The sequence below is a fragment of the Podarcis cretensis genome (genome assembly GCF_951804945.1).
Source record: "Podarcis cretensis genome assembly, chromosome: 8".
Classification (NCBI taxonomy): Eukaryota; Metazoa; Chordata; class Lepidosauria; order Squamata; family Lacertidae; genus Podarcis; species Podarcis cretensis.
In genome coordinates this window covers 19307394-19326014 of record NC_137177.1, presented here as the reverse complement: position 1 = coordinate 19326014, position 18621 = coordinate 19307394, and the positions used below count along the sequence as shown (strand labels likewise).

General features: G+C 45.0%; 1 long non-coding RNA gene across 1 annotated transcript; it reads right to left on the bottom strand.

Annotated features, from left to right (window-relative positions):
- Positions 1-1581: 1581 nt before the first annotated feature.
- On the bottom strand, positions 1582-5009 carry LOC307221806. The gene is made up of 2 exons (XR_013841537.1): positions 4893-5009; positions 1582-2431 (listed from the first exon to the last, which is right to left on the bottom strand). It is a non-coding gene; the product is annotated as an uncharacterized lncRNA (long non-coding RNA).
- Positions 5010-18621: the final 13612 nt, after the last annotated feature.

Here is an 18621-nt window from a genome sequence, read left to right as displayed (position 1 = left end):
AATGAATATTCTAAAATGTAAAACAGAAAAGTTAATAAAAATAAAGGAAAAATAAACAAAAATAAACTGGTGTTTATCAAATGCTTGAGGTGTTCAGTGGAAGGCTCTGCCCCCCCCCCCGGAGGAAACCTAGGCAGCATCTCCTGTGTCATAATAAGGGATAGCTTCTGTCCTGGCCAGCAGGAGTGCCAACTTGGCCCGCAACCATGGGTGCCCAGGGCATGGCCCTGGCACCAAAATTTGTGGGTGACCAGCCCCTTCATGGAGAATTTTGTGGGTGCTTGAGCACCCAGGGCCTGAATGGAGTTGGCATGAATGCTGGCCAGGAACGGGCAAATTGTCAATTTTGGTTCTCCAGGTTCTGTATTTTTCCAGTCATAAATTCAGTTCTCCACATTTCTGCAACAATTTAATTTTTTTTAATCCTCATGAAACTTCACCCATACTTCACTGTGAATTTTTCCCAAGAAACATAGTTCCGTATTCTGTTTGGACTAATGCACACATTTCTGCAAGCAAATTCCCACAATATAATGCATCTTGGTGGTCATTTGGAACTGCCTCCCGCACTCTCCAAGACCTCGGCCCAAGGTCCTTTCCCTGCAGCAGGATTGCTGCCGAAATGATGGTGGAACTCATTCAGCCTATTATCAAGGCAAGCAAATCCTCCCTTGCTGGGAGCTGGCTGCTGCCGGAGAACAGCTTTCGCCAAGATCCTCTACCAAGGCTGGACTTATAGCCTTGCTGGCAGCAGAAGGAGGACGGCACTGGGATATGTTAAAAGGAAAGCAAAGTATGGGTCAATTTGACACTGGTGCAGAATTAGGAATTCACTGGAGTGAATAAATATGTCTTGCATGTATGCCATTACTGTGCAGCGGCGTAGCGCGGGTTGTCAGCACCCGGGGCAAGGCAAGTAATTTGTGCCCCCTAACCCGGGGCAAGGCAAGTAATTTGCGCCCCTAACCCCTAACCTGCGGCCGCTGCCAGCTTCTTCTTGCTGCTGCCTGGGCTGGGGTATTTATGGTAAGGTAGCCATGGCAGCGGCGGCGGGTCCGTGTCAGGTGATCTGAGGCGAGTTGCCGCTGGCGCTGCTGCCCAAATGACACCGCTTGCCCGGAGGAGGAGGGCAGAGAGGCAAGGAAAATGCAACATGGCCCAGCAGCTGCAGCAGCAGCGGCGGCGGGGCTGTGAGGAGGGGCTGCCTGGCGCGCCCTCCGCAGCCCTGATGCGCGGGGACTGTGGCGAGTGCTGAGAGCCGCTGCCTGCCGGACGCCTTCAGCCCGGGCGCGCGCACAGCTCTTCGGTTCCGCGAGACATGGGGCTCTGCTACAGCCTGCGCCCGAGGCTCTTCGGCGACTCCGGAGGCGGCGAGCGCGCCCCCCCAGATGTTGTGCCCAGTGCGGCCGGCCCCCCCTGCACCCCCCACGCTACGCCACTGCTACTGCGGCCCACGTTTTGTTATCCCCCAAATGGGAAACAAGCGAGGTCCCAACCAAAGAAGAGTGGCAACTTCGGTTGACAGAATATGCGCAGCTTGCAGACTTAACGTATAGAATAAGAGAACAAGAAGAACATACGTTTAGAGAAGATTGGAAAACGTTTATTGAATATATGGGAAATAACTGTGCACAGCCGAAAATGCTGGCAGCACTAAGATAAATTCAACTGTGTAAATAAGTTATGATGTACATAATAATGGAATACTGAATGGTATAGTTTCTGTAAAATATGCAGGGATTTATGATATGTAAAATGAAGCACGGAAAGAGAAGAAGGGAAGCCATTGCTATCTTAAGGATGTAAAAATGAATATTCTAAAATGTAAAACAGAAAATTCAATAATTTTTTTTTTTTTTTAAAAAAATGCATCTTCGAGGGCTGCTTATATAGCTACAAAGGTTTTGCCCCCCCCCCGTCCCCCCGCTCTGCTGGGCGGCAGCAAGATATCAGGGGTTCCAGATGCGGAGCCATGGTTGAGAATCAAGATGCAGCAGAGACTGTAGCATCTTTAAGAAGTTTGGTTTATTCTACACTGGAAGCTTTCAATGAGGGGAGTGCAGAGTTTATGGCATTTGCACCTTGTCTTATTTCCCACTGTGGCGCAGCATTGGAGTCCAAGGCATCTTGCACCCCATTCCGGTGCCTCCGTCCCAGACCTCCCATTGAATCCCCACAAAACCCTGAGCGGTAGCTTAGGCTGAAAAGCAGTGTGTCATGAATATGCGTGTGTGTGCACGAGTGTGGTGCATTACAAATATGACTGATGCACAGATTATCTTCAGTTCTCGTCATGGAAAAGCACCAGTCGTGCGATGTTCAAAATGAGGAATACAATCCCCATGCCAACTGCTGAGTGGGCCAACTTCAGTGCCCGCCTGGATTTTTGCTTTGCAACCACGGTCCTTCCCATGCGGTTGGCATCTCGGGTCTGGAAAGAGAGGTAAGTGAAAGTGCCTGGGATGAACTGGATAGAAGAAGAAGAAGAAGAAGAAGAGTTTGGATTTGATATCCTGCTTTATCACTACCCGAAGGAGTCTCAAAGCGGCTAACGTTCTCCTTTCCCTTTCTCCCCCACAACAAACACTCTGTGAGGTGAGTGAGGCTGAGAGACTTCAAAGAAGAGTGACTAGCCCAAGGTCACCCAGCAGCTCCATGTGGAGGAGCGGAGATGTGAACCCGGTTCCCCAGATTACGAGTCCACCGCTCTTAACCACTACACCACACTGGCTCTGGATAAGCACCACACTGGATAACCTTTCTTCTCTGGCATGGCCCATTGTCCGAAGGGTACCAAGGACACTCCAGCCTCACATGCTCACCTGGCATACCTGCGCCATCTCCAACATCTCCACATCTTCCGTGAGAGACATGGATTTCCAGTAATGGTCCTAAAGCTTGCAAGCCCAAGCTTGGAGGTTTGAGCAAGCTTGTTTTCTCCTGCTCCAAGGGTACAACCTGAACCAATGGCTTCATGTTACAAGAAAGGAGATTCTGACTAAACTTGATGACAGTAAGAGCTGTTTGACAGTGGGATGGACTCTCACGAGAGGTGGTAGACCTCATTGGAGGTTTTTAAGTAGAGGTTGGATGGCCATCTGTCATGTATGACCTCATTGAGATTTCTGCATTCCAGGTGGTTGGACTCTTGGGGTCCCTTCCAACTTGACAATTCTATGATTCTATGATTCTCAAGAAATTCAGCCCACAGAGCTGCCCCTTCACTCCAGGGCCTGCATACCTTTTTGTGCTATTCAAGAGGCTGTGCCCCACCCCACCCAATCTCCTGATGGCAGTAGGGCTGCCAAGACCAGGAACGGAGGAGTCAGCCTAGACCTCCTGCCTAGCTATGCCCCTCATGTCATGGCTGAATCTTGGACGTCTGTGTGGGCCCTGCCCCTCTTCATTCACAATCTGGAAGCTGCTGGGTGGGGGGAGCAGCAGCTACAAGAGCCCCCCCCCCCCCCGCAATCAGAGACCCCCTTAAGAGGAGTTAGGGCAGAGCAGCCAACCGCAATAGGTTCTTCCTTGCGGGGAACCACCAGGGTGCCTTTGGACACTTAGTTCCAAAGTATTTCCACCGCAGAGGTTACAGGAGAAAGACAGAGACAGGCTGCAGCTTGGGCCATTGAAGGAGGCTGGACCAGATCCCAACTCCAGGTTTGCTTGCCTACACCCTCTCATCTGCGGAAGCTGCACAACTCCGGGGGGAAAGCCCCCCATCACAAGGCTGGCGATGGTGGCCCTTTCTGTGGCACCCATACAATAAGCTAGTCAGGCTTTAAGGTGGGCAAGTCTTTGGTTCTGGATCTGTGCAGCTCCTGAGACGGGCAGATGGATTTTTCCTTTTTTGCTGCGATGGTCCAGCACAACTTGCCTTGCTGGGTTTGACCCCAGGAAAGGAACCGACCTGGGCTTCTCCTCGCAGTCAAGAAAACCTTGACTACCCCACTCCCAGGGAGGGCCCCAAGGACTCAAGGCAGCCAGACGCTGCTTGAGGCAACTTTTGGGGGAGAAAGAAGGGCGTGGGCAAAAGGAAAATGACCAGGGTGGAACATCCAAGGTGGGTCTCAAGCATCACCCCTGCTTAGTCACTGCTGAAGGGCAACTTCAACTGCCTCCTCTTCCTTCCTTTATTTGAAAGATGGAACTTGGGATGCAAAGTAGGACACCCGCTCCCTCAGCCAGGGTTCCTTTCATGCTCATGGAGTTGGGCTCCCTTGTAAGCATCCCCATAATTTATGCTTATGGTTATAATTCGGGGGAAATTCAATTGCTGACCTTGAAAAATTGGCTGATTGAAGTCTGGTACACAGCCTCAATGGTGAAAAGGACTAATCTGATTTGGGTGACAGGAGGCAGACAGAACTATGACTACTTTGCTGAAAAATGAGCCTTTTCATTAGGAACTCATATAACAAGGGCAATCAAATCCATATACTTCAAGATCTTTATCTAGATAAGTTCAACATAGCAATTATTATTATTATTATTATTATTATTATTATTATTATTATTATTATTTCATTATTACCTCAATGTTTGCTTTGGCTTTTGTTTTGCATTGTCTCTGCATGATTGGAAAATATAATACAATGCATCATTGTATAATGTCATAAGATGTGTAGATCAGGGGGTGGCAAGTGGGGATCTTGGTTCCTCAAAGATAATGACCCCTCCCCCCGAGGAATGGACAATTGACTGAGGACAATGTGGGGAGCTTGGCCCCCTCTGGGAATTGAAGGCTCTGACTCACCTAAACGGAAACAAGCTTGAATTTAGTAAAAACTAAAGCTTAACTGTTTGCCTGGATATTTTATCATGAGGGAATCCCCTTGTACCCATAACACTGCTTCCCTCCCTCCTTCACTCCCTCTTTCTTGCACACTCACCTGTAGAGAGTAAACTAAGGCAGCAGTACCAAGGGGTAGGCAGCAGCAGAGCATGGTAAAGATGGAGTAGCCCAGGTAATCGGGTTCATTGCAGGGTTGTACAGGTGTGATGGTGATGGTCTGTGGTGGCTGAAGGATGGGATCTACTGTGGACCCTGCACCGGGTGGGGCATAATAAACTGGGTATGGGGGTTGGAAAGGTGGAGATGCCCCATAGCCCATGGGGGGTGCCCCATAATCCATGGGTGGTGCTGGCCCAGCAGGAGGGATCAGTGGATCGAACACTTGTGAGGGTTCTTCTCCAGATGGGAGAATAGGTGGCTTCTCATTGCTCATGGTGTTGACCTGGTCTTCTCCAGAGGGGATAGGTGGCTTCTCATTGCTCATTGTGTTCATCTGCTCTCCTACTTCTATCCCACTTTGCAGTTCTGCAACAAGAGTTTCTTCTCCTTTCTCTATCTTTCTTCTGTTCTGGCTGCCCCGATGAGCTGATGGGTGACCTGCTGTCTCTCCGTCTCTCTCTCTCTCAGGTGGTACCTTCATTTCCTTCCCTGCACTTTGCCTTCCTGCTGTTGTGGCACCTGACCAACCACTCTGAATCTTCTTCCTTCAGGATGCCTGCCTTTTGCAGCGAAAGGCTCCGGGCTCTTCTTCTTCTTTGCTCAACAGACTCTTGGGTATCACTTGGGCTCTTTGATTCGGTGACTTTCCTTTTTCTCACTATCTGGAAGGGAAGTGGGTAGAATGAGGGGTTAGGTAATGAATAATCCAAGCAAACTGGCAGCTACCGGGTGTGGTTACTCGGTTAAAACAGGAAAGCAGTTCCCGTCAGTGAGGTACTTTGGGCCAGCCATTGCCTCTCAGCCTAAGCCACCTCACAGGGTTGTTGTGGGAGGGGGAGAAACATTTTCACCCTCTTGAACTTCTTGGAGGAAAAGGTTGTACAGTGGTACCTCGGGTTAAGTACTTAATTTGTTCCGGAGGTGCATTCTTAACCTGAAACTGTTCTTAACCTGAAGTACCACTTTAGCTAATGGGGCCTCCTGCTGCCGCCGTGCCGCTGGAGCACGATTTCTGTTCTTATCCTGTAGCAAAGTTCTTAACCTGAAGCACTATTTCTGGGTTAGCGGAGTGTGTAACCTGAAGCGTATGTAACCTGAAGCGTATGTAATCTGAAGCGTATGTAACCCAAGATACCACTGTATATCTCTCCCCCCTCTTTTTTTCATTAATTTTTTATTAGGAATTTAAACAAAACATATTATCTTGAACACATATCATCCTTAATTTCCCCTCATTTCTCCCCTCCCTCCCATAAAACAACCACCCTCCCCAACCCGCCCCAACTTCCCTCAGTTCCAATCTCTGATTTCTTTATAAAAGCTATTCTCTGCATTTTACAAAGTTATATGGATCCTTCATTTGTCTAACTGGTTGTTATCAATAAAAAGTTTGTGAGTGTTTATTCAAAACCTGCCAAGGAGTCCAATTCACTTTGTTGCGTCTTTCAGTACTTTGTAAAAGGTTCCCATTCATCTTTAAAGTCACAGTTATCCTTGTCCCGTAATTTATGTGTCAGTTTTGCCAATTCTGCATAGTCCATCAATTTCTCTTGCCACAGTTCTTTAGTCGGGGTTTCCTCAGTCTTACATCCTTGTGCTATTAAGACTCTCACCGCCATTGTCGCATACATAAAGATGTTTTTCAACTTCTTTGGCAGATCTTTCCCTGCAATCCCTAACAGAAATGCTTCGGGGTTTTTTAACAAATGTTAGATGGAACATTTTCTTCAATTCATTGTATATCATTTCTCAAATTTTTAAAATTACATTACAGTCCCACCACATATGATAAAATGTCCCTGGAAAAGGTTGTATATCAATGTAATTAATAACGGTAACAATTACTATGATGCTAAAATAAGACAATTAAAAATAAATAAAAATACATTTCAGAGCAATGAAAGGCTCTTCGCCACTTTCTGTATTACTTGACTATTTGATAACCCTGCCCTCCATTGATTAAAAAATACCAAAGGGGGAGCAATTCTTTTCCCAGGAGAAAATAATAATAATTGTCCTACAATATCAACTGCTCAAAATGGTCTTTTAGCAAGGCATGAAATAACTGCAGCAGCAGCAGCAACAACAAAAAATTATTTTTTGTACCCCGTCCATCTTATTGGGTTGCCCCAGCCACTCTGGGTGGCTTCCAACAAAACATACAAAAACACAACAGAATATCACACATAAAAAACTTCCCATTACAAGGCTGCCTTTGGATGTCTACGGAAGGTCACATACTTATTTATCTCTTTGACTTCTGATGGGAGGGCATTCCGCAGGGTGGGCGCCACTATAGAGAAGGCTCCCTGCCTGGGTCCCTGCAACTTCACTTCTTGCAATGAGGGAAGCACCAGAAGGCCATTGGAGCTGGACCTCAGTGTTCGGGTTGAATGATGGGGATGGAGATGCTTTTTCAGGTATACAGAGCCAAAGCTGTTTAGGGCTTTAAAGGTCAATACCAGCACGTAGAATTGTACCGGGAGCCAATGTAGTTCTTTTAGTGTTATATGGTCCTGGCAGCTGCTCCCAGTCACCAGTCTGGCAGCTAAAATCTGAATTAATTGTAGTTTCCGAGTCACCTTCAAAGGTAGCCCCACATAGAGCACATTGCAGTAGTCCAAGCAGGAGATGACCAGAGCATGTACCCTCTGGCGAGACAGTGGGCAGGCACTCCATGAAATGATAGTGTCCATGTACATGCATTGAGATTAAGGATGAGTGAATCTGTCAGTTGTGGTTTCACTCAGTTTCTCATTTTAGATCTTCTTATGATTTATGTGGAATTGGTTCAGTTTGGTTATGTACTTTTTGATGTCTTTATTGTTTATGGCATCTTTTGTTATGTCTGCAATGATGTAACTTTTAAAATTCATTGTATGCTGCAGTGAGCATGGTTTTAACCTTGGAAAGGTGGCATACAAATAACATGATTGATTGGTTATTTCCACATCAGTTTACTTAAAAAAAAAAATAAAAAATCCCCACCAGCATTTTAGTATACATTCCATCTGCTTTATTCCATCTCCAGTCTGGGAACGTTCATCCTTGTCTTCATGCCTTGAAGAACCTTTAACCCAGCAATGTAGAGCCTGAAGAAAGAACTGCTGTCAAATTTTTCTGTCTTGTAGCTGAAACTTTTAGGGTGGACGATAAATGTGGATTGATTACTGCCGTGTGTGTGTGGCCTGTGTTTCTGGATCATCCAAATGACTTTCTCCTGTGCGTGGCCTGTAGGTCTGCTTCTTTTTAACAAATACTTTTTCATTTGATATGAAGTTTAAAGTAATACATTAACTGTGTGCACTTTAGATTTGTAGGCTCTATGACGTATATACTTTGTTAGCTTTTGTCCCATTTGTACTGCCATATAGTGGCTGCAGGTTATATTACTGTTGACATGCTTTAATGACAGACAGTTTGCTTTATGGTGCTATAATCATGGGAGGAGTTCATTGTCATGCTAAGTTAAAGTCCCTTCATGGTGTGCTGGTTGTGCTAGCAGAATGGTTCGTGTAAGAGAAGATTCAGGAAGCCACCACAATTTTTGTGGCTGGTTGCACAGCCGATTGCTGTAGCCCCAGTACTTCCTGTGGGACAACCCACTTCTGCTAGCTCAAATGTTGCGCTGGATTTCATGAATGTTCAATCTGGGCCACAGGTTCATATAATCCAACCCAACTGGACTGGTCTGTTCGAAATGATTTAGTAAGCAGACCTTATTTGGTCTTAACTGTGGTTAAAAAATAATAATGAATGGAGATCATACTCTCCAACATTCCTCAGATGAAAGTAGCGACATTTCTCCCCCCAGACCCTCCTTGACACCCCATTTTTGTGTGTGTCCCCCCAAGCATTTCCTATTAGAAGGAGGATGAGTGACACCCCCACTTCACTAAGAGGTCACATGCCCCCCCACTGTCCCAAGGAAGCCTCTTAATCCTGATTTGATTTGATTCTTCGGTAGATTTTTTAAAAAAGAAAAACACACACCAATAAACAAATTTTAGAAAGGGGCAAGATTAGACACTGACAATGTACAGTCAATGTACAATGTACAGTCATACCTCGGGTTACAGACGCTTCGGGTTGTGCGAATTCGGGTTGCGCACCGCACCGAACCCGGAAGTACTGGAACTGGTTTCGGTGCTTGCGCATGCGCAGAAGTGCTAAATCGTGACCCACGTGTGTGCACACGTGGCGCTGCAGCTTGCAAACACTGCGGGTTGCGAAAGTGCTTCCCGCATGGATCACGTTCACAACCTGAGTGTCCACTGTATTTTTTTGTTTAAATCAAGGCTCCTTGTACTCTGCTCTAGGTCCACTTTCTTCCCATCCAGGGCAACCCTGCCATCTGCTTGCCCCTCAGAGCCAGCACGTAAAGTGGGGCTGGGCCTTGGCAGCCGCTGCCTCTTCTTTTCCTCACCTGCTCTCCAACAGCAGCTGCCACAAGCTGCCCCAAGGGAGGAGGCCAGCAATGGTGGCCAAAGAGCATCCATGGAGAGGCAACAGGATGCTCATTCACAGCTGCCTCTGCTCAGGACAAGTGCCGGCTCACCCTTCTCCCTAAGCTTGGTGGTGGCCAGTGCTGGTGGGAGCATCATGGTTATGAGAGCCAGTGTGGTGTAGTGGTTAAGAGCGGTAGTCACTAATCTGGGGATCTGGGTTCGCGTCTCCGCTCCTCCACATGCAGCTGCTGGGTGACCTTGGGCCAGTCACACTTCTTTGAAGTCTCTCAGCCCCACTCACCTCACAGAGTGTTTGTTGTGGGGGAGGAAGGGAAAGGAGATTGTTAGCCGCTTTGAGACTCCTGAAGGGGAGTGAAAGGCGGGATATCAAATCCAAACTCTTCTTCTTCTTATAAATCTGATACTCTGAAGGAGCTGAATGAGCCGGGTTTTCGCTATCCCTGGATTTGTGTGTACAACAGATGGTCAACGTCCCGACAGAAATCCATCGACATTGCTGTAGTGCTCTCTAGTGAACTTCTGTTAACTATTAGCAGGCCCTGTTCCAACTAACTTGATTTCTCAGTATGTTTCCCAAAGCGGTTCAAATTCCAAATGAGGACATCCATCCAATGTCTCCCTCCATCTCAGAGCTGAGACAATTTACCACATGGGTGGGCAGGGACCTTCCGGCATGTGGGTCAGTCTTGGCCTATGAGGGGCTCTAACCTGGCAAAAGAGGCCATTTCCCCTCAAACCACACCCACCTGCCCATCATGTGCAGGAGGGCAGGGTTTAGTGCTACTGGGTGTTTTGAAAACCAGAGGTTCAAAGGGCACCAAGAAGCATTTAAAAGCCCTTTTGCAAACAGACCTGTGCTGTTCTTTAGACCTCTGAAAATTTGCCATTTAATGAGCAGTGCAGGGCTGTTTGCAAAAGGGCTTTCAAAGAGCCCCTCGCTGTGCTTTGAAGTCCTAGCAGTCAGGCCTTCAAAGTGCAGCATCACCTGATGGCTGGGCAAAGATTCGACACCCCACCCCGACTCCAGTCTGGCACAAAGGGTCCTTGGATTGCCACGGTGGTCTTCTATTTGTATGGAGTTTTTTGCATTGTTTTGTTTCAAAAATATGATCTGTAGACTAAAGCGGCACAGTCCACTCTAATGTATCTGAATTCTGCTATTGCATTCTGGGGCCTGGGTAGCTTGAGCCAGAGATATATTCTAAAGTTTGGTGGATGATATTTGAAGACCAAGCCTCCCTCTGCTTGCACTTTGAAGCTTTTCTTTTCAAAGCAAAGGATATGGTTTTTGTAAATCATTTCATCTTCACTTCCATTTTTGTTCCTTTTAATAATGCTTTGATAGTACAGCTCTGCTCACTTTAGACTTCAAGCACCTGCCCTACCCAGGAAACCTTGACCTGTTGCTTGCCAGTTGATAATGTGGAGACGTCTGAATTTCATAGGGTAACTATATGTTTATGCTTTGAACTGTATGTTCATGCTTTGGTTTGAAAAGTGCAAATCAGATTGTTTCTCATCAAAATGCAAACAACCTTGCATTTCTCTCCCTATCTCTTCCCTTTGCATGAAGGCTGAGATAAAAATACAATCATTAAATAAATGTCCTTTGCTAAGAAACCCACACTGCTTTTTGTCCTGCCAAATGTAGAGTTCATGGTCCCTTGAGTTCAACCCCACTGTTTACTGTATGTAGGTTCATGCTGTATTTACAAGGTGTGTATCTAGGTTTGAGACTGTTTCTCCAGCACCTGCTCATAACTTACAATGACACATTTCTTTGCAAGGACTAGTGGTTTGTGTGCGTGTGTGTGTCAATTTTAGGAGGAAGAGGGGGGAAAGCTCAGAAGGACTGAGCTGTCTTTAGCTTTCTTTCACCATATCCCATAATCTGTGCTTTATGCTGGGCTCTTAACCCAGATAAACAATCAGAGATTTGTTTAACCAGTGAGGTTAAGAAAACATGTAGCAGCAAGAGATTAATTTCTCAATCAAGGCATGGCAGGGATGAGTCCTGTTGAGCAATCTTAGTCCAGCCTTTTTGAACTACAGCTCCCATAAGCCCAAGCCAGCATAGTTAATAGTCTGGGGTGATGGGAGATGCAGACATATGGTGGGCACCAGGTTGGGGAAGGGTGTTGCAGTTAATGGCCTGGAAGCTGCCTCCATTTCTTCCCCTTCTGTTTGCCAGGAGGTGATGGGACCAGTGGCCATGATTTTTGATGTTGAGCTTCGGACCATATTTTGCGCTCTCCTCTTTCACCCTCATTAAAAGGTTCTTTAATTCCTCCTCACTTTCTGCCATCAAGGTTCTGCATATCTGAGGATGTTGATATTTCTTCTGGCAATCTTAATTCCAGTTTGGGATTCATTCAGTCCAGCCTTTGGCATGATGAATTCTGCATACAGTCATACCTTGGCTGCACGTTTTTGGGTTGCACACCGTGCCAAACCCAGAAGTACCGGAATGGGTTACTTCCAGGTTTCGGCGCTCGCGCATGCGCAGAAACACCGAATCGCAACCCACGCGTGCGCAGACATGGCACTGCAGGTTGCAAATGCTGCGGGTTGCGAATGTGCCTCCCGCACAGATCACGTTCGTAACCCGAGCAACCACTGTATAAGTTAAATAAGCAGGGAGACAATATGCAGCCTTGTCATACTCCTTTCCCAATTTTGAACCAAATCAGTTGTTCCATATCCAGTTCTAACTGTAGCTTCTTGTCCCACATAGAGATTTCTCAGGAGACAGATGAGGTGATCAGGCACTCCCATTTCTTTAAGAACTTGCCATAGTTTGCTGTGGTTGACACAGTCAAATGCTTTTGCGTAGTCAATGAAACAGAAGTAGATGTCTTTCTGGAACTCTCTAGCTTTCTCCATAATCCAGCGCATGTCTGCAATTTGGTCTCTGGTTCCTCTGCCCCTTCGAAATCCAGCTTGCACTTCTGGGAGTTCTCGGTCCACATACTGCTTGAGCCTGCCTTGTAGAATTTTGAGCATAACCTTGCTAGCGTGTGAAATGAGCGCAATTGTGCGGTAGTTGGAGCATTCTTTGGCACTGCCCTTCTTTGGGATTGGGATGTAGACTTCTTCTCCAATCCTCTGGCCACTGCTGAGTTTTCCAAACTTGCTGGCATATTGAGTGTAGCACCTTAACAGTATCATCTTTTAAAAATTTAAATACTTCAGCTGGAATATCATCACTTCCATTGGTCTTGTTATTAGCAGTGCTTTCTAAGGCCCATTTGACTTCACTTGTGCGGCAGCGGCGTGGCGGCAGCGGCAGCGGGAGGCCCCATTAGCTAAAGTGGTTTCTCAGGTTAAGAACAGTTTCAGGTTAAGAACGGACCTCCAGAATGAATTAAGTTCTTTTTTTTTTTAAATGATATTTATTAAAGTTTCCAATAATGCACGTAAAAGCAAACAACATCACAGACATATAAACATACACAAACAAAAACAAGTATAATTTCAAACCTTTTTTTCCCCTTAAGCCTTATTTCCCCGACATCCTCATACCTCCAACCTTCAGTATTATAGTTTCATTATCCAATCAGCAAATCCTCTCCCTTATTTCCCATAGCTTTTGATCTTTCATTTTCTTTTCCTTAATAAACGCCGCTGAAAACCATTAATTCTTAAACCCATGTCATTCTAGCCTTCATTAATTTTACAATATTTGTTAAGATAGTTTTTAAATTTCTCCCAATCTTCTTCCACTGTCTCTTTCTCCTGGTCCCGGATTCTGCCGGTCATCTCTGCCAGTCCCATGTAGTCTACCATCTTCATCTGCCATTCTTTCAGGGTGGGTAGATCTTGTGTCTTCCAATACTTTGCAATGAGTATCCTTGCTGCTGTTGTAGCATACATAAAAAAAATTCTGTCCTTCTTTAACACCACCTGGCTAACCATACCCAGGAGAAAGGCCTCTGGTTTCTTCAAGAAGGTATATTTAAATACCTTTTTCATTTCATTATATATCATTTCCCAGAAAGCCTTAATCCTTGGGCATGTCCACCAAAGGTGAAAGAATGTACCTTCATTTTCTTTACATTTCCAACATTTATTGTCTGATAAGTGGTAAATTTTTGCAAGCTTGACTGGGGTCATGTACCACCTATAAATCATTTTCATAATATTCTCTCTCAAGGCATTACATGCCGTGAATTTCATACCGGTGGTCCACAACCTTTCCCAGTCAGCAAACATAATGTTATGTCCAATATCTTGCGCCCACTTAATCATGACTGATTTAACCGTTTCATCCTGCGTATTCCATTTCAGCAGCAAGTTATACATTTTTGAGAAATTCTTAGTCTTGGATTCTAACAACTCTGTTTCCAATTTTGATTTTTCCACCTGGAAGCCAATTTTCCTGTCCAACTTGTAAGCCTCCATTATTTGATAATAGTGAAGCCAGTCTCGCACTTTATCTTTTAAATTCTCAAAACTCTGCAGTTTCCACTTGTTATCCTCCTGTTCTAAAATTTTCCAATATTTTGGCCATTTAGACTCCATATTAAGCTTTTTCACTGCCTTTGCCTCAATTGGTGATAACTACCTTGGAGTTTTGTTCTCCAGCAGATCTTTATATTTAATCCAAACATTATACATTCATGGATCACTGCCTTGCCGTGGCGAAGGGGCTTGAAGAACTCAGAGAAGCTATGAACTATGCCGAGCAGGGCACCCAAGATGAACAGGTCATAGTGGAGAGTTTTGACCAAACGTGATCCACCTGGAGGAGGAACCGGCAAGCCACTCCAGTATCCCTGCCAAGAAAACTCCATGGACAAAGACAACAGGCATATAAAAGTTATGACGCTGGAAGATGAGCCCCTCAGGTCGGAAGGCGTCCAACATGCTACTGGGGAAGAGCGGAGGGCAAGTACAAGTAGATCCAGAGCTGATGAAGCGGCTGGGCCAAAGCCGAAAGGACGCTCAGTTGCGGATATGCCTGGAAGCGAAAGGAAAGTCCAATGCTGTAAAGAAAAATATTGCATAGGAACCTGGAATGTAAGAACCATGAACATGGGTAAGTTGGAGGTGGTCAAAAATGAGATGGCAAGAATAAATATTGACATCCTGGGCATCAGTGAACTAAAATGGACGGGAATGGGTGAATTCAGTTCGGATGACCATCATATCTACTACTGTGGGCAAGAAACCCGTAAAAGAAATGGAGTGGCCCTCATAGTCAACAAAAGAGTGGCAAAAGCTGTACTGGGATGCAATCTCAAAAATGATAGAATGATCTCGATACGAATCCAAGGCAGACCTTTTAACATCACAGTAATCCAAGTTTATGCACCAACTACTGGTGCTGAAGAAACTGAAATTGACCAATTCTATGAAGACTTACAACACCTTATAGAAGTGACACCAAAGAAGGATGTTCTTCTCATTATAGGGGATTGGAATGCTAAAGTAGGGAGTCAAGAGATAAAAGGAACAACTGGCAAGTTTGGCCTTGGAGATCAAAACGAAGCAGGGCAAAGGCTAATAGAGTTCTGTCAAGAGAACAAGCTGGTCATCACAAACACGCTTTTCCAACAACACAAGAGACGACTCTACACATGGACATCACCAGATGGGCAGAATCGAAATCAGATTGATTATATTCTCTGCAGCCAAAGATGGAGAAGCTCTATACAGTCAGCAAAAACAAGACCTGGAGCTGACTGTGGCTCAGATCATCAGCTTCTTATAGCAAAATTCAAGCTTAAACTGAAGAAAGTAGGAAAAACCACTGGGCCGGTAAGATACAATCTAAGTCAAATCCCTTATGAATACACAGTGGAAGTGAGGAACAGGTTTAAGGATTTAGATTTGGTGGACAGAGTGCCTGAAGAACTATGGATGGAGGCTCGTAACATTATACAGGAGGCAGCAACAAAAACCATCCCAATGAAAAGGAAATGCAAGAAAGCAAAGTGGCTGTCCAGTGAGGCCTTACAAATAGCGGGGGAGAGAAGGCAAGCAAAATGCAAGGGAGATCGTGAAACATACAGGAAATTGAATGCAGATTTCCAAAGAATAGCAAGGAGAGACAAGAAGACCTTCTTAAACAAGCAATGCAAAGAAATAGAGGAAAGCAATAGAATGGGAAGAACCAGAGATCTGTTCAAGAAAATTGGAGATATGAAAGGAACATTTCGTACAAAGATTTCCATAATAAAGGACAAAAGTGGAAAGGACCTAACAGAAGCAGAAGACATCAAGAAGAGGTGGCAAGAATACACAGAGGAATTATACCAGAAAGAAACGGATGTCTCATATACCCCAGGTAGTGTGGCTGCTGACCTTGAGCCAGACATCCTGGAGAGTGAAGTCAAATGGGCCTTAGAAAGCACTGCAAATAACAAGGCCAGTGGAAGTGATGGTATTCCAGCTGAACTATTTAAAATTTTAAAAGATGATGCTGTTAAGGTGCTACACTCAATATGCCAGCAAGTTTGGAAAACTCAGCAGTGGCCAGAAGATTGGAGAAGATCAGTCTACATCCCAATCCCAAAGAAGGGCAGTGCCAAAGAATGCTCCAACTATCGCACAATTGCACTAATTTCTCACGCTAGCAAGGTTATGCTTAAAATTCTACAAGGAAAGCTCAAGCAGTATGTGGACCGAGAACTCCCAGAAGTGCAAGCTGGATTTAGAAGAGGCAGAGGAACCAGAGACCAAATTGCAAACATGCGCTGGATTATGGAGAAAGCTAGAGAGTTCCAGAAAGACATTTACTTCTGCTTCATTGACTATGCAAAAGCCTTTGACTGTGTCGACCATGGCAAACTATGGCAAGTTCTTAAAGAAATGGGAGTGCCTGATCACCTCATCTGTCTCCTGAGAAATCTCTATGTGGGACAAGAAGCTACAGTTAGAACTGGATATGGAACAACTGACTGGTTCAAAATTGGGAAAGGAGTACGACAAGGCTGCATTTTGTCTCCCTGCTTATTTAACTTATATGCAGAATTCATCATGCGAAAGGCTGGGCTGGATGAATCCCTAGCCGGAATTAAGATTGCCGGAAGAAATATCAACAACCTCAGATATGCAGATGACACAACCTTGATGGCAGAAAGTGAGGAGGAATTAAAGAACCTTTTATTGAGGGTGAAAGAGGAGAGTGCAAAATATGGTCTGAAGCTCAACATCAAAAAAACGAAGATCATGGCTACTGGTCCCATCACCTCCTGGCAAATAGAAGGGGAAGAAATGGAGGCAGTGAGAGATTTTACTTTCTTGGGCTCCATGATCACTGCAGATGGTGACAGCAGCCACGAAATTAAAAGACGCCTGCTTCTTGGGAGAAGGGCAATGACAAGCCTAGACAGCATCTTGAGAAGTAGAGACATCACCTTGCCAACAAAGGTCCGTATAGTTAAAGCTATGGTTTTCCCAGTAGTGATGTATGGAAGTGAGAGCTGGACCATAAAGAAGGCTGATCGCCGAAGAATTGATGCTTTTGAATTATGGTGCTGGAGGAGACTCTTGAGAGTCCCATGGACTGCAAGAAGATCAAACCTCTCCATTCTGAAGGAAATCAGCCCTGAGTGCTCACTGGAAGGACAGATTGTGAAGCTGAGGCTCCAGTACTTTGGCCACCTCATGAGAAGAGAAGACTCCCTGGAGAAGACCCTGATGTTGGGAAAGATGGAGGGCACAAGGAGAAGGGGGCGACAGAGGACGAGATGGTTGGATAGTATTTTTGAGGTTACCAGCATGAGTCTGACCAAGCTGCGGGGGGCAGTGGAGGACAGGAGTGCCTGGCGTTCTCTGGTCCATGGGGTCACGAAGAGTCGGACACGACTAAACGACTAAACAACAACAACACCTTGGAGTTTTGTTCTCCAGCAGATCTTTATATTTAATCCAAACATTATACAGTGCTTTCCTGACAATATGATTTTTAAAGCCTTTATAAGCCTTGTTAACCTTGTCATACCACAAATATGCATGCCACCCAAAGAAATTGTTGAAACCTTCCAAATCTAAAATGTCAGTGTTCTCAAGAAGCAGCCAATCTTTCAACCAGCAGAAAGCTGCTGATTCGTAGCAAAGTTTTAAATCTGGCAGGGCAAATCCCCCCCTTTCCTTTGCATCAGTTAAAATCTTGAATTTTATTCTGGGTTTTTTGCCCTGCCAGATAAATTTAGAAATGCCTTGCTGCCATCTCTTGAAACATTCCATCTTGTCCACTATTTGCAATGTTTGGAATAAAAACAACATTCTAGGCAATACACAGAATGAATTAAGTTCTTAACCCGAGGTGCCACTGTATATACAACATGTAGTTATCTTCATTTCAGTCAGTCCAATAAGGATATCTATGCTCACAAAGAAAACTACAGTACATATAATTTCAACTATGTGTTTTCTACCCAAACATAAGACCTCCCATTCTCTCTATGTTTCCCTTTGTAATAAACACATTACTTTAATTTGTCATTATTATTTGGTAAAAATTCTCTTTTCTATTTTGATGTTATTTTCCTTTATATATATCATTTACAGAAATCATTGAAAGGCAACTACTGTGCTTATATTACAGCTATTTTACAAGTAGTTCTTGAAGTTATCCCATTCTAGAATGAACTCCTGTCTGGGTTTGTCTCTGATTCTTTTGCAGCTGTTTCTTTCATTAACTTCGCAACGTTTGCATTCAGCCACCCTGAGCCACCACTCATGCAACAAACCAAATCAATAGAAATGGGATGTGGGCTTACAGCACGAAGAGGAAGGCGGCTGGGCTGTGGTGCATGTGGCACAACAGCATGAGGCTAATTAGCACACAAGCTGAAATATCCTCTGATATGGGAATTAAGGGTTATTTGAACCCCTGGACTTGGCAGTGATTATCGAGGGGTTTTAATAGCCTGTGCCAGTGGAGAGTGAGGATTTCCCCCCAATAACAGACCCAAACATATCTTTTCATTATTATTCAGTGAAATACAGATCTCTTGTGCGTGGCGTCAGTCGGTTTGTCCAGTGCTTTACAGAGAAGACCCAGGTCATACCAGATTTTGAATCTGGCTGATAAATTGATATTTTGTGCAAATGTTTTGCAATTTTCAGTTCCCCTGCCATAAGAAAGGACTTTTTTTTAAAAAAAACACACACCAGTGTATTCATGAGAGAGAAGGAAGCACGCATATGCTATCTTCTGGCTGTTGTGGTTTAGAGGATTGTTTCAAC